Source organism: Herpailurus yagouaroundi, unplaced genomic scaffold (assembly GCF_014898765.1).
Source record: "Herpailurus yagouaroundi ecotype Mexico unplaced genomic scaffold, PumYag 159, whole genome shotgun sequence".
In the NCBI taxonomy this organism is placed as follows: domain Eukaryota; kingdom Metazoa; phylum Chordata; class Mammalia; order Carnivora; family Felidae; genus Herpailurus; species Herpailurus yagouaroundi.
Genome location: NW_024412400.1, coordinates 48,514,600 through 48,529,842, shown reverse-complemented (window position 1 = coordinate 48,529,842; position 15,243 = coordinate 48,514,600). Strand labels below are relative to the sequence as shown.

The window sequence follows — 15,243 nt, the reverse complement described above, 5'->3', positions numbered from 1 at the left end:
TATCCTCATAAATGCCTTTCTGGCTTCTCTGTGACATCCTTTATATCAAAATCTGCTGAAAGGGAAGATGATCTGACTTAATCATACCTTAGCATACATTTAAGTCTTCATATCTGTTAGTGAGTTAAGCTGTTGTGCTAATGTAATAAAACCAGAATCTCAAGTGGCTTGGCACTGAGTTTCTTTCTCAGTCCCAGACCTTTATCATTTAACTTCCCAGGTGCTCATAGACCTTGAATGGCAAGTTAAAAAACAAAAACAAAAACAAAAAACAACATAACAAAAACTTCCCATGTAGGAAAGAGGATGTTTTATTGGACTTGTGACTAGAACAACCACAGGCTCTCTGAACTATAGACAGTTACTGAAAGGAAGACTGGGTCTTAGTGTTTTACTGGTGTCAAATGCATTTATCTTATTTCCAGCCATAGCTGCTCAGCTGTTAAGAGATTTGGATATGCTTAGTCAGGGATTACCCAGAGTCTGCCTACAATATGGCATTTCACTGCACAGGCCAATGATTTATTGCCGTTTCAAAGATATTCTTTTTTTTTTTTTTTTTTCAACCTTTATTTATTTTTGGGACAGAGAGAGACAGAGCATGAATGGGGGAGGGGCAGAGAGAGAGGGAGACACAGAATCAGAAACAGGCTCCAGGCTCTGAGCCATCAGCCCAGAGCCTGACGCGGGGCTCGAACTCACAGACCGCGAGATCGTGACCTGACTGAAGTCGGACGCTCAACCGACTGCGCCACCCAGGCGCCCCTCAAAGATATTCTTTAAATACTTGTTTAATATTTATTTAGTGGGTACAGGAAGGGCCTAACTTTTAAACTAATGAGTTGCCTACCTATTCATTTGTGTTTAAACCATGTAATTTATCTTGTGTACTAAGCATTATAGTGTGATTTAATTTATTTGGAATTATCTTTTACAATCTTTCTGTTACTCATAGCTTATAGAATGTTAGTTACTCTCAATCACTGAGAGAAGGGTAGTATACATGTAGTTACAGTCTTGTACAAATTTAAATGTCCTGTTTTACTTATTTTCATGGTGGAAAAAAATGTTCCCTACTTTTCTCTAATCATTATTCCCTACTTTTCTTCTTTTTATTTTTAAAATATTTATTTATTTATATTTAAGAGTACGAGAGAGAGAGAGAGAGAGAGAGAGAGAGAGAGAGAGAGAGAAGAAGGGGCAGAGAGTGAGGGAGACAGAGAATCTCAAGCAGGGTCTGTGCTGTCAACGCAGAGCCCAACGTGGTGCTCTATCCCACAACCCTGGGATCATGACCTGAGCTGAAATCAAGAGTCCAATGCTCAACCAACTGCTCCTTTTTCTCCTTTTTAACATTTAGGAAATTTAAGGTATACAGTGTATTGATTTGATAAATTTATATATTGTAATATCACTACCATCTAACATTAATTAACACCTCCATCGAGTCACATGATTACCATTTCTTTTTTTTTTTGTGGTGAGAATAGTTAAGATCTAGTCTCTTAGCAACTTCATAATACAGTATTGTTAATTACAATCACCATACTGTGCATAGATCTCCAGAGCTCCAGGACTTATTCATCTACTGGTTATAAGTTTGTATCCTTAAATATCTCCCTACTTTCTTTTGAAAGTTCCTGAACAAGTTGCCTTTCTAGAAGGCACATTGAATGTTTAAAACTGAGATGATAAATCCTGCTGCAGGGCTCTGGTCATTGCCCTGTGCACGTGTGATTTTAGCTGGAACCTTCTGCTGACAATGACTACTCAGTGTTGGCTGGTGTTCAGCTGCTGGTCTCAGAGTTGAGGGTGGGCTTGCCAACAGTTGCAATATGTGGCCAGCAAACTTGTTGCAGGAATCCCAGAACCACTGAAGCAAGATAGGGTGATCAGTGAGGAGTGTTTTGAAACCTGTATCCACTTGAGGGCACTGTCTACTTCAGTGGAAGTATAACCAAATTACATTCTGGTAGTTATGTAAGGAATTCTACATGGAAAGCCCAGTAAATTGGCACCAGTGTCTGATTTACTGCAGTAGAACCTTAGCACTCTTTATTGGTGTGGTCTCGGGTAGCTTCCCGGCTTGTGGCTCAACTGAGTTTTTCCATCCAATTTCATTGATGCTGTGACTAGTGGTATTCCCCACCGCTCCCCCTCAATACCCTCTTCTCTAAGCTTTATTTTGTGTGATCTTGGACATTTTTGCCACGTGGTATACTTTTCATGAGTATATGAAATCAGTTGATGAGAGTGTTTCAGACCATACTGTCATGTAGAATGGATCTAACTGGAATTGCTTTTCCAATATTGATGATAATTTTTCTGTTGCTTTCAATATAGTACCATCCCTTTAGAATAAGCAAAACTCAACATACCTTGGGTTACATTGCATAATCCATAAATGCAAAGATAGTTGAAAAAGGTTATACTTGTATGGCATTTTATAGTTTATGAAGAGTTTCCCATTGTGGAAACAATCTTGCCCTGCAAACAGTGGCAGAAAGACAAAAAAGATTGGAGGGTACTGAATAAGGGAATTGGTAGGCTTTCTTCTCAGCTTCTAAAATAAAATATACTTTGACAAACAAAAATGAATTTATATATTTTCTTATCCAGTATACATTGGAAATTTGTGTTCTCTCGAGGGGTACATGTACTTTGATTCTGTGGGAGGTGTGTTTGTGTGCATGTGTGTGAATTAATCACCTTAGTTTTAAGTTAAATATCCACTTTATTCTCCTGTTTTGCATCATATTTTAGTATTTCCTGCCATTAATTGAAAATAGTACCAGACCCATAATAACTTCTAATTCCCAAGTTGTTCCCTTGACCACATGGATAGTGGCAGGATGAGATAAGGAGTTAGATGTTTCCGTTCACTTCCAGTCTATTTGACATATTTAAAGATATTTATAGTACATGTTATCAAATTTATAACATTTTTATGAGGATGGGAGTGTTTTATATCATTGTTTATTTCTTTACCCATTTTATCTATATTTGAACACTTAAAAGACTAGCTAGTTTGAGATATTTCATTTTTGAAAGACTAAAATATTTCAGGTTCACAGCACATCACATGGTATTAAAATGTTTCAATATATTTATTCCCATGGAGGAACACTGGGCTAAGAAATAGGACAACCATAATTGGACTGTATCAAGATTGCATATCCCTATAATTGACTAAACTTACTTGTAAAAATTAGTATTATTGACAAGAATTGATGGCTAACCTTCCTGACTAACTGGGTGTTAACACATTAAAAAATGAATAAAATATTAAATAAAGCCTGCAAACAAACAAAACATTTCTACCTTTTCCAAAGTGTTGCAAATATAATATTTATTTATCAGGTATACAAAATTAAGATAAAAATATGCTAAGAACTAAATGATTAAAATGCTAAATTTTTCCAGAAATACAAAAAGTAAAAATAAGACTTATTATAATATTAATATAATATAATATTAAAGGGAGTTTCAATATTTGGAAAACCTGTAGGCAAAAGGGTTTTAAGTAAAGTACCTTTAGGAAAAATGGTCTATTTCTGTGACTGTAATCTTAAAGTTTCTAAATCTACTATAAAATTTATTAACATATATATAGGTATTGCACATAGCTATCCAGAAACATTTTTACCCTCCAACACGTTTCTGTTTATACTATAATGTATACATATGTTTATGCATGTGCATATATTATGTCTAGACCCATGTGTATCAGTTATATATTGTTATGAAAATATTGCATAAGAAACAACTGCAATACCTTAAAGACATTGAACAATAAGCATTTATTTATCCTACACTCATGTGCCCAAGTGCTGGTGGCTGGGCTTGCTTGTTCTGCAGTCAGCTGGAGTGATGAAGTAGTTCTCCTGATTATGGCTGGCTCGCTCACACATTGGGAATGAACTGGTGTTGGCTGATGTTAGGCTGGCCTTGGCTGGAATGACTGGGGTGATATGGTTCTACTTGATGTGTCTTTCAACCACCAGCAGACTAGCCTGGCCATGTTCTTAGCTGGTAGTGGCACAAGAACGATGGCAGACAATTATGTGCTCTTTTTTTTTTTTTTTTTTTTCCCAAGCCCTGAATGTACCCACACTACAAACATCCTACTGAGAAAAACAAAATTACATAGTTGAATTCAAAATCAAGGGGTAGGGAAATATATTACATTATGTTTTGAGGAATGACATTCAAAGTCATATGGCAAGTAATGTGAATGGAGAGGTAGAGAATTAGAAGCATTAATTCAATCATTCTTCTGAAAATTTATATTTGGATTTTTAGATAAGATTCACCTGAATAGATTCAGGATGTTTTATTTATTTATTTATTTATTTTTTCAACGTTTATTTATTTTTGGGACAGAGAGAGACAGAGCATGAACGGGGGAGGGGCAGAGAGAGAGGGAGACACAGAATCGGAAACAGGCTCCAGGCTCCGAGCCATCAGCCCTGAGCCCGACGCGGGGCTCGAACTCACGGACCGCGAGATCGTGACCTGGTTGAAGTCGGACGCTTAACCGACTGCGCCACCCAGGCGCCCCAATTCAGGATGTTTTATAATTGTAACTCAGACATTGACTATCTATTGTGAAAAAAAAAGCCTTGAAATTTTCCCTAATGTTAAATAAAGAAAACAGTTTTGCTTTGATAGATATTTTAATATGAAAATTTTCCTTTAATTATAAATTCCTAAATGCAATTAATGAAGATGGAATTGAGTAAGTCTTAAAAGGATTTAAAGGTAAATGGTAAAAGGTAGAGAGGAAAATATTGAACATGATGTGTGTGATGGCTTTTCTGGAATTCTGTGACATTACAGTTCCTTTTTCACTTGTAACATATCTTGTACTTTTCTTCTTCCCTCAAGTTCAGACATCACAGAAACACTTAATGGCACTTAAGTTGCATCAGGCCAAAGAAAACAAATGAACAAGCTAAAACAAATGTATTTCACTTCCAAATTCAAAGCATGAGACTGGGAAAAGAATTCAAGGGTTTGGAAACGAGTCCTGGCAGTCAGCCATTTCAAGGGTTTTTGCCTGGGGATTTTAGGCCCATAAAGATATACCAGAGTAGGAGGAGAAGGAAAGTATAGATCAAAGCTGTATAATCTAAATCACAAAATTGCAGAGATGGACTATAATGAAGTGAAGCTGGTATCAAATTAGAGATACAGGCTTAGTTTCTCCGAACAAAGGAGTTTGAGTCTCACCCCTCTAATGCTTGTTATTGTTAAATATTTGTAGGCCTCACAGGCAATGCTGCAATTATCTCTCCCAGTTATTAAATCCACTCTGCATTAGTAATACTTTTGGAAACCTCATGTGCTGAAGTTGCTTCCCGTTGGAAATGCATGCTTTCCTGCTTAATGCCAGCTTAAGAAAGAATAAAGAGAAGTGGGAAAAAAGTACTGAAAGGTGACATATTCAGAATTTATCTGGAATATGACTTTGTTGTAAAGAAGAGTGTTCTGAGAGACCAGAGAAAAAATAAATTACCATAAGAACAAAGGAGAAAACTTGTACATCTCTTATAAACTGTGAACATGTAGAATATTTGAAAAGCTCTGTCTGGACTGCCAGAATGTTTTGTACTCAAACTGTAACCCTGAGAGATAGTTTCTTATTAATTGGTCTGAATCATCTATTCTTGGGATTCTTCTTAGACCCATGCAGTTATTTTAGGAAAAAGAAAGTTCAAGGGACCAATAGATAACAGAGATAACATAAATCTGAATTTGCTAGTGCATGCTTTTAAAATCCATAGCTCCCATGATTTAAAAACTACCTTCAGCAACTGGTTAGGCAATTCATTCCACTATCAGTTGTCCTTAACATTTTTGAGATAAAGGTCCCTTGAGAGGCTAAGCTAAACTCTTTTTCCAGGGCACATTCAGAGACCAGTATTTTATATACACTTTGTGGAAGGAAACTAATGATTTTTAGTTCTACTGAAAAATAGGATAACCCTTTTGCGTTTTAAAGACATAAAAGCGTGTGCAGTGTTGCTAATTATAAATGAGATGACCAGATGGAGAATGTTTATAGTAATAGTAATAATGATAAGTTGGTAAAATGCTTTGTAAATAAAGCATTTTTATGTACCTTGTATGAGTTGATCCTCAGAACAACACCGTTATTGTTTTTATCGTCATTATTTTATGATTCAAACGACTGAAACCTCACTACAAACAAATTTCTTCATAACAGCATTAAATGGCACAGGTGGATTATGACTCTAGGCTCTCTATTTCAGGGACTATTACTTATGCCGCTCTTTTCTGTATGGTGTACTTCATATGTCTCATCTGTAAAGCTTGCTCAATAGTAGCTCCTACCTCACAAAAAAGTGCTGAGAGTGAATTGATCTTTAAAACCAAGAAAATTTTCCAGTTAGTCTAGAATCAGCAAGTATTTATCCTCATGGCTTCTATATAAATATCTCTTTAGAGATGGCCAATAATTGATGTTTAAAATCATATGGGTGTAATAAAAGATTCAGTTGAATTTAACTACATTAAGTGCATTTGATGAAACTAGTGGTCCACTCAATTTTGGACCTCTGGTAAATTGGAATTTCTCTTCTTTGAGGCCCTGGATACAACCAATAGGAGAGTGTGTTTGGTGCCTAAGCAAGTTGTACTCTAGAAAATTCCTTTATATTGAGGGTGCCTCGCCTTCATACACTAGTCATCAGGCTGTTTCTGAGAAGGAGTACAAGGGGCACGTCAACAAATATACAGGCTTGATTTTGGTAAGAGCCTCCTACTTGAGCCCTACAGGCTTCTTTTCTTTCCTGGTAATCTAAACAGAATATGACCTCCTTATAATTCTATCTCAGTTTATCTCACTGCTGCTTCATCTTTGATGTGCACCTGTGCACACAAAGATTTTTTGCATACTTCTTAATATAGAAAGAGAGCAAGGAAATGAAAGAATCCTGTCAGGATTGGTGACTTTTACATTTTGTCTATATCTATAATCTCTATAACTGTTTAGTCTTAGTACTGGAGTTAAAAGGTATTAACATTCATCACTAGTTGTTTTTGTTTGTTTTCGCCACTGTATCTCCATTTATTTCTTGGGTAGCTAAAATTTACTCTTGAATGGTTTCTTTGGGAAGAATTTATAGGCACTATATATACCCTGAGTTTTTATATATCTAAAGTTCATTGTTTTTATTCTTACGTGAGAATTTGGGAGGTACTAAAATTATTGAGTCACACTATCTTTGAGGCATTATTTTACCATCTTCTAGTGTTCTGTGGAACTTTTGGACACTAGCCTGATTATTTACCATTTATAAGTATCTTCAATTAGCAATAATCATGCCTTGGATAAACCTCATTGGCTATGATACTGCCACTGCACAAAGCTGCATTTATAAATATCTTGGTCTTTGTACATTTTAGAGGGCTCTTTCATTACCTTTGAAGTCCAGTGGTTTTATTATTCTGTAATAAAATTGGTCATTCTATATCTAATTTTTCCTGGTACATGCTGTACTCTTTCTGTCTCTGGATTTACCATTATTACTTTCATTTTCTGGAAAGTTTTCTTGTTTTATATTGTCAAATAATTGTTATATTTCATTGTTTTGATTCTTGCTTTCAGGGAAACCATTTATGTATATGTTTGATTCCATAGTGATCATTTTTTCCTGGAGTCCTCCTCAACTCCGTTTCCACTTCATTTTGCTTTGTATTTTCAGTATGATGCTCCATGTTCCTTGCCATATTTTGTCCTACCTAATTCTGTCAGATTAGCCTCCATTTCTGTAATGGTTTTACTTCCTACTCTGCTTCTTTCCTAAGCTGTTTTGGTTCCTGTTTCATTCCTTTGTTACATAGTTTCATGTACTGTAATTGTTTGTATCTTTTGAGTAGTTGCTTTGTAAAACTAACCATTTCATTTAAATTTTAATTTAAGACCTATTTTTTTTTGTCATCTGCTCTGTGGCAAGATTATTTTGGTGAGTGTCCTTTGCCATTTGCTCTTCCTATTTCCTCCTTCATGTGATATTGTATTTGATAAGAACCAATGCTGTTACCTTTGAGTGAGGTTCTCATCCTGAACCAGTTATTTATAGGAGATTCATTATAGGATTGGATAGTTTATAATGTGGTTGGGCTGTTTTTTTTTTTTTTTTTTTTTTTCTATGTCTAACGTAAATGAACAGCTGTGGGTCTGCCTCCAATTATGTCACTATCTTTCACTCTGCTCACTGACTAAATGCTTCCTGAAAATACGGCATGTCAGTGGAATTCTTTGTTCAGCCTTACTGATCCTGATGTTTGCTGCCATATTAGTTCATGGAAGTTCCCTCAGTAACCTCACACATTCTGATGTTTCAATTGAGAGATACTGATTTGTGATACTCACCTTGGAAATTCTGCGGGTTAGTCTTTCTGTAGCCATTAAGTATCCATCCTTCCCTGTTTGCCTTCCACCATTTTTCCTTCTCTGAATTTGGACATTCTTGCTCATATTATTGTTGTTCTGATTCACAGATGCATTTTATATGTTTATTAAAAGTAAATTTTAAAAATGTTTCTTATTCTCTTTTTTTTTCAGAGTAGTACTGCCTTTTACATTGGGGCATAAAATATGATTAAAAAAACTATTTTAAAGACATTTCCCAAAAGCATTGGAAAACTCTTATAAATGTGAATTAATTTTTCAGTGTAAATAACACTTCTATTATTGAAAAGTTAAGAGTTTTGTGCTAGAAAATGTCATAAAGGATACTTACATAATCTTGCACATGATAACCCAGATCCATTTGTTCATTTAATAAAGAAGAATTATATCTAGAAAACTTTTAATGGATTATTAAATTGAAAAAATTTAAGAATTTAATGTTATGTTGACTAAAATAGCTGACAGTGGGAGAAACTTCTCAATAATTAACTATGCTGGACTTAAGACTTCCATAGTGCTTATAAAGATTCTTAGTTACAAAGAGCTTTATTTTGATGTTGTAAAATTCCCACAGATTTCTTATGATGGGATCATGATAAATACTCAATTTTTGCAGTGAGGGAAACAGAGTGGATTTTTCCTCAGCATCATCAGGAACATGCCCATGAATAAAATCCTATTAAAAGAGCATTTGAGGGATACCTCAGTAGCTTAGTCCGTTGAATGTCCAACTCTTGATTTGGCTCAGGTCAGGATCCCAGGGTCATGGGATCGAGCCGTGCATCAGATTCAGCCCTGCTTAAGATTCTTCTCTCTCTTTCTCTCTCTCCCTCTGCCCCTGTGCCCCGCTAGTGTGCACTCTCTCTTTCTAAAATAAAACGTAATTTTAAAAAAGAGCATTTGAAGCAGAAGTATATGTAGAGAAAATGAAAAGTTTTTAGAGATGAACATACGTTTTCAGAAGAAGGATTTGTCTGCATCACAAGTAAAAGGGGATATATTGTTAGAGTGAGTTAGAGTTAGAGTAGAACTGTGTCTTCTAGGTTCCTGTGGTTCAGTTTCTGGTTTGGCTCAGATTTCTACTTCTCCTAGTAAGAAGTATGGATATGTGTATGTAAATGCTTATTGTACATTCAAAAGAGGTCATAAATCTGAAATATATTAAGTACTTTAACCTTGAATGATACCATAATTACACTTGAAATTATTGTTTAGTTCCATCATCCTGTAATCAGGAGCAATTTTACCATACCAGTCTGGTTTTAACCCATCTAGTATTAAAGGGACTACAAAGTATATTTACTGAAGTTAAAATAAATGATTAAGTTTATATTTTAAAAAAGCCAAGACATGTTTATAGAAGATTCAGTTAGACTGAGAGGATTTTCAAAATAAATCTTTTCAGTTTTTACCCAGTATCCTGTCTTCTTTGAGGACATTAATGATTTTTTGTGATTTCCTATTTTTGCCCTTCATAATTTTTATGTCATATGAAATTTTGCCAGTCTATATTTTTCAGATTTAATATGTTACTTACATTTTAGAAATTTACTAATATAACTTTTCTCCAATTGTCAGAAATCTCTTTATTCTAAAAATGTATCTATTTTTAGGCCTTAAAGTAGCTCAATAATGCTTTTGATCAGATAGGGATTAAAAGGGGCTAAAAGAATGTTTATATTTAATAACAACAAAAAAAGGTCCCAACTATTCATACGTAAGGTCTATATATTTCCAGAACACTTTATCTTTCCTATCTTTTGAAGTTCACGTTTCCTGACCTTACTGTGATAAGATTTTATTTTCTATTTTTACTCCTTCTTTGTAATCTGCCCTACTTTACCATGCGTTCTTGTCTGTATGCTCCCCAGGGCCTATAGCCAGCCGCGGCCATCACCTGCACAACTAGAGCTGAAAGTACCTGTCATTTATTTGCACCTTGTTGTGTTTGGTGTAGGGCTATTTCAAAGAAAGTGCTTTATAGACATATGTGTGCCTTTGCTCCCTTAATCATAGCTTTTCCAGTTATGGGAAACCCTTAATAGGTTCATGCTTTTGGTATGTTTTTTCTATCCCCTATCCCCCACTTTATTATACATAGGATTGCTCTTCTTTTTATCCCTCTCTACTTAAAATTATTTTTATGTTGTCTAACCAACTCCTTTAGACTACTTATGTCATCACACCCTCCTAGAATCTTATTCTACAAGATCCTAGGCCACCAAAATCTGTTTAACAATTAGTTTTGGATATGCTGCTGCTTCCTTTTTCTGGTATTTTCACTTTTTTTTTTCCTGCACTATGGCAGCCTTAGAGTAAAAATAAGTTTGCAAATCCATATTCTTCTAAGAACTCTTGCTCCCTCCAGGTTCCTCACATGTACTCAGTGGATTAGCTTGAATGATCCACGCATCCTTTTTTTCCCCTACTAATGGTTGTGATAGCTCCTCTTTTGGCGAACTCCAAAGGAACAGCTTGGCCTACCATGTGCATTAAAGATGCTGCTGCTGCTCCAGGTCTCTAGTATCGATCACTGAAGCTCCACATCAAGGATGCTGCTGCGTGTACCAAGGGCACCCTATTGCATCCCTGACGAGGTATTTGTGCAGTTCCCTATTGTTGCCACAGTGATTGGTCCCATATTCCATTGCTGCAGAAATTAGAATGATTATAGTGAATGACTAGCATTTGCAGTTTGGTTTTGACCCTTTTAGGTTTTACTTTGTCTTTATTGCAATCTTGTCTGGCCAAAAAAAAAAAAAAAAAAGTGGGTAAGAAGCATCATGCTATGCTCAGACCCCCACCCCCCCCGACCCCCGATATCTCCAGACTGATGCCATGTTAGAATGTAAAGACCAATGGCTTAAATGTAATTTGCTCATTTAAAAACTAATGAAGCAAACGTGAAGTTATAAAACCTGGAAATTTACCCTTTAGTTCTAAGCACAAATTGATAAGTACCATTTTCCCCAATTATTTTTCTCTGTGTACTTCCTCTTCATTTAGAATATAGGATAAGAGTCAAAGCATTTACCTTCCTCGAGGCTCATCTGTGCTTAACATAGAGCTCTGAAAATAGGGACTATGTTATGTATGGTGATGATGAAATTAATTATTAGATGCAGAAACTTACTTGAAAACCATTAGTATGAACAAAGCATTTTCACACATTCAGTACTTTTGTCTATTAGTTTGACATAACCATGGCTAAGTTAAGGAACTTTTTCTCCAGTGGTTGAAACATAGAGAAAAAAATAAAGGGAAGTCAAATACCAGTCAGCAAATGCTGATCAAGTGCTTATAGTACTAGAAGCTGGGCAATGTAAATCTAAATCCAGAGAAAGGTTATGTAATTTTCTCCTGCTTACATTTCTTTAGGAATTAGATAGAACATTATCTGCCTTAAGTTTCAACAGTCATCCCTGGATGAATCAGAATAAGGAGGAAAGATAATTTTCAGGGCTTCTTTGCCTAAGCTCTGTAAAGGTCACAGGCACACCCAACACCCATGGAGACTGAGAATGCTCTTTGAGTAATGGCTTATGTCAGTAATGGTCACTGGTAAAAAACCCTTCCTAAGAAGGATGGGATTCCGGGCAATTGTGGCTATGGAAATACATAGGCTTTTAGGTTTTTAATTATGTAATTACAGAATGTTAAAGTCCTATGCCTTTTAAGACCTCTGGTTAAATGTTTACTAAAAGGTGGACATTAGGATGATAGTTTATAGGCAAATTATCAGTTATCTGTTGATGAATAAGTTTGAGAAATTCCCTGTTAAAGAAAGTTAAATAGATTTCTTTATCACAGGGATTTTCAGGGTTTTTATTAGCTAGTGAACATCTGAGTGACTGAGAGAGATTTTGAGTCAAGAATTGAGACAGCTGCATCTCACAGACACCCAATTATACTGGTTGAACTAAAGAGAGGTTTTTATTTTATTTTATTTTATTTTAGCATTTTATTTTACTTTACTTTGTTTTGTTTTATTTTATTTTATTTTATTTTATTTTATTTTATTTTATTTTATTTTATTTTATTTTATTTCATTTCACTTCACTTCACTTCACTTCACTTCACTTCACTTCACTTCACTTTTTAATAAAAAGAAGTCCAGGGGTAGGCAGCTCAGGGCTGGTTCAGTGGCTTCATATCATCATGATCTGAACTCCTTCAGTCTTTCTGCTCAGCTAGTGTTATCGGGTGATTTTCCACCTGAAGTTCTCAGAAACCTTTATAGGCGCTGTGTTGCAATTACTTTCCTAGGGGAATCACCCAATAGGTTTTTGCTTAAAGATCATGGTCAGAACTAGGTTATATGTTCTTAGGAAGCCTGAAGTCTATGAAAGTGAGACTTTTTAAGGCAGGAACATTGTCATTCTGAACCAAATCAGGATTCCACTGGTGAGGAAGTTGGGAAAAATAGATATTGGGAAGCAAATAACAATTTTTGTCATCTAGCATATTCCTTGACCTCATTTCAGCTCCTTTTTTTTTTTTAATTCACTATCTTCCAAGGCATATGGGACATACTGATTCTAGTCTACCTCTTCATTTTATTTATTTTTAGTTAATTTTAAAAATTTTAATTTTGGAGAGAGAGTGAGCACAGTGGGCAAGAGAGGGAGAGGGAGAGAAAGAGAGAACCTCAAGCAGGCTCCACGCTTAGCATAGAGCCAAACATGGGACTCAATCCCATGACCCACCCTGGGATCATGACTTGAGCCAAAATCAAGAGTTGGACACTCAACCAACTGAGCCACCCAGGAGCCCCGAGTCTAACTCTATATGTACACATTTTAAAACTAAAACCCATACATACATAAATATTTGCTTAAGTTCACATGCTTCCATTAATTTCATTTTAAATTAAATTTTTGGAGAATTTGAAATAAATGTTCAAGAAAATAGCCAGTAGGTTAATTTGTCTATTTATTTGTCTTGAAAAGTGTGAAGGCATTTTTTTCAGCTATTACACTGTTAGCCACTTTAGGCCTGTCTTTATTCTGTTCTACAATTCAGAGTTTAAAAAATTATCTTCTCATTTATCTTCATTTGCAAATTGAGAGGTTTAGTTACTGAGATCATCATAAAAGGAGTAATTTCAGAAGTTTGGGCAGACATTTTTAATGTGGACCATTTGTCTCTGATATCAATTTTATCTGATTACTTTATTACATATGCATGCTACAAGTGACAGATAGTTTTAATATCTCCATGATTAATAGAATATTTTTCTTAGGTTCTCCTGCAGAGAAGAATATCATCATGAAATATTGATAAAGTTCCAAGAACAGCAAAATTGTCATGATACTTAAGGAAGTCTTTAAAACTAAGATTGTATTTTCTCTGACTAAGCATGTTGGGTATTTCACAGCTGAAGAATCAAATGCTCTATTGATTTTGTTATGGACAAATCATCTCATGAGATTTCTATGTTCAAAAAATAAAGGTCTTTCCAATGACCTTGGTTTTCATGGACTTCGGTCATATTTGACTGAATAAGATTAAATTTGTCAATGAGGCCAAATTTGAGAGTTAGTAAGTTAGAAATTCATATTAAAAGTCAGTCTGTACAAAGTTGGGAAAAACGTATAATGAAAATCTGGCCAATATTCAGTAGACACAAGTGTGTACTTAGGAAAGAAAAAACTTGATGAAAAATATAAGATGGGTCATTTATAAATGTGTGCAATCAGTGAAGGAAATGATCTTAGAGAGATCTAGAAATATAATATCTATATAGTATATTGTCTTACTCATTCCTTGATCTTGCCTTGAATTGTTTTTATAATTTTTTAATGTTTATTTATTTTTGAGCAAGCGAGAGAGAGAGAGAAAAGGAAACAGAGGATCCAAAGTGGGCTCTGTGCTAACAGCAGAGAGCCTAATGTGGGATTTGAATGCATGAACCATGAGATCACGACCCAAGCTAAAGTTGGATGCTTAACCAACTGAGACACCCAAGCACCCCTTTCCTTGATTTCTTACATGCATTGTTTTTTCCATTGACTTTGGCTTGATCATATCACTAGTTTCGGCTAATGGAATGTGAATAGACATAATATTGAAAGTACTTCTGTGGATTGGCCATGTCTCTCCTCGAATGTCTGCTTTCTGTTAAGAGAACAGTATGGCCTAGGTAGTGACTATCCTTCAGCTTGGGACCAAGAATGTGAAGACACGTAGAGCTAAGTCAAGCCTCCTGTAAAGCGAGCAGGAAATACAGGCTTGCTATTGTGAGCCACTGAGATTTGGGGAATGTTTGTTGCAGCATTGTACGCTGATTAGGAAATCTGTCAGTAATACGGGGCTGGAATACCCTGACATGTAAATGAATGTATAATGTCAAAAACATTAGTTACTCTTCCTGCTGTTTAGCATTACTTAGATTGTCTCTCATACCCTTTCTTAATTTTTCTATATATAACTTTGCCCTCATTCTCACAGGAAAAATATTGAGGGAACTATACTTAGAAACTGAAATAACAAGTATTCTAGAATTATACATCCATATATTTAAAAAAGTATTTATTGAGATAAAACTATTGCCAGGCTCTGCTTTACGCAATGGAGAAGGCAGCAACAAACAAAAATGGTAAGTCCCTGCCCTCTGGAAGCTTAGATTTTAGTCATGGGGACAAAAATCAATTTATACATGAGGGTCAATGGTCTGAAGAAAAACAAGGCAGGGTAAAAGAACAAGGAGTGACTGGGGGCAGGTGTTGTTTTAGATATGACTGTCAAGAGGGACTCACTGGAAATGGAGTACCTGCACAAGGTACCTGATGCTATGGAAGAAC

At 35.4% G+C, this 15,243-nt stretch overlaps 1 pseudogene; it reads right to left on the bottom strand.

The window, feature by feature from the left end:
- Window positions 1–7,201: 7,201 nt before the first annotated feature.
- LOC121034293 (uncharacterized) lies at window positions 7,202–7,396 on the bottom strand (annotated as a pseudogene).
- Window positions 7,397–15,243: the final 7,847 nt, after the last annotated feature.